Here is a 1,432-nt window from a genome sequence, read left to right as displayed (position 1 = left end):
TGGGTGTGCCTGTCCTCGACAAGAGGAGCCAGTGGCCGGGCCAGGGCAGCCAGAGCCAAGTCCCAGCCCGGTGCGTTGGAGACATGGGCTTCTAGCAAATGCCCGGCTCTCACCCAGGGTGCCCAGCAGAGGCGAAGGCGCCTGGAGCGAGGAGCGAGGGCAGGCGTGAGGAGGCCCTCCCTGGTCTCACCGCTCTGCCCCCTGCCGCAGCCTGGGTGCCAGGGTGCCTGTGGAGCTGGGGCCCTGCTCCGAGCCGAGTGCTCACGGGGTTCCACTCTGACTCTCCCACCGTCAGCCCTGCCTGCCCTCTGCCCTGGCTGTTCTTCTGTCGGGCACAGGACAGGCATCAGCACAGCCCGCGCCGGCCCTCCTATGGCAGCTGTTGGGCCCTGGCTGTCCCGGCCCTGGGCGGGATCCAGAAGACCCCACGCACACTGGGAGGAGCCTGTCGATACACCAGCCCGCGGTCTCCGGGCCTCAAGGTGGGGAGGCTTGTGCCCCTGGAGGGGCCTTGGCCTGCTAGATCCTGGCAGCACATGTCCTTGCTGCCTGTTGCCTCAGAGTCCACCTGGGGACATGCTTGGCTGGCGCCAGGGCTGAGGGCCAACCCAGAGGATGGGCGCAGAGTGAGTGTCTCCCCTGCGCCCAGGACCTTCTCCGACTGCTTGCTGTGGGCTGTAGGGCCGTGGGCCTGAGGAAGGAGGCAGAGTGAGGCGCTCCGGAGTCGGGGCCCAGAGGCCCAGCCCTGTGGATGGAGGTAGAGGAGGGCACCCCCCTGCCCCCGGGAGCCAGGACCAGGGCACGCACCCAGGGCTGCGACAGGACAGGAGCAACCTCAGTCTGTTCTGCCAGCCCCACTCGTGCCCGCTAAGGCCCTAGAGCCCTGTCCCGAGGGAGCTCGGCCCGACTGGCCTGTCCACCCCGCTTCTTGGCCTGCCTGCAGGGGGCAGCTCTGAGGTTGCGACTGTCCGGGACTGAGACACCAGGAAAGCGAGGCTTGGCGACCCAGCGCTGCCCACGAGGGCCAGGGGACACACCACCACCGGTGGCCACAGGCGGGTGGGCTGCAGAGAAGCCAGGTTAGCTGGGGCGGGCGCCAAGCTGGTGTGCAGGCCGGGCGGACCTACCTCACTGGACCGCGCACAGCCTTTTTGTTTTAGAATCGTCAGACTCTGGGGCAACCTCTGCTTTCAAACAAAAGAGAACTCTCGCTGCCTGCTGCACCCCGGCGGGGCTCAGGGCGGCCCGGCCCCGGGTGCGCAGCCCCGGGTGCGCCGTGGGACGCCTGGCCTGGGGTGGCCGAGCGACACTGGCCACGCCTGCTGCATCCCTCCCACAGGGCGCACTCCACCACTGCCGTCTCCTGGGCGGCAAACCCACTCTGCCCACAGCGACCGTGCGCTCCCCCAGTTACCTTCCTGGATATGTGGGC

At 68.8% G+C, this 1,432-nt stretch overlaps 1 long non-coding RNA gene across 1 annotated transcript in view; it reads right to left on the bottom strand.

Annotated features, from left to right (window-relative positions):
- Nucleotides 1-1,426, bottom strand: part of LOC106736163 (uncharacterized) — a 3,755-nt gene extending 2,329 nt beyond the window's left edge. The window contains exon 1 of the long non-coding RNA XR_001371258.2: nt 1,128-1,426. This is a non-coding gene — a long non-coding RNA (uncharacterized LOC106736163). The remainder of the gene's footprint in view (nt 1-1,127) is intronic.
- Nucleotides 1,427-1,432: the final 6 nt, after the last annotated feature.

The sequence above is a fragment of the Tupaia chinensis genome, unplaced genomic scaffold (assembly GCF_000334495.1).
Source record: "Tupaia chinensis unplaced genomic scaffold, TupChi_1.0 Scaffold000671_2, whole genome shotgun sequence".
NCBI classification, from domain to species: Eukaryota; Metazoa; Chordata; class Mammalia; order Scandentia; family Tupaiidae; genus Tupaia; species Tupaia belangeri.
Note: the sequence above shows the minus strand (reverse complement) of the source record. Positions and strands in the feature narration are given on the sequence as shown.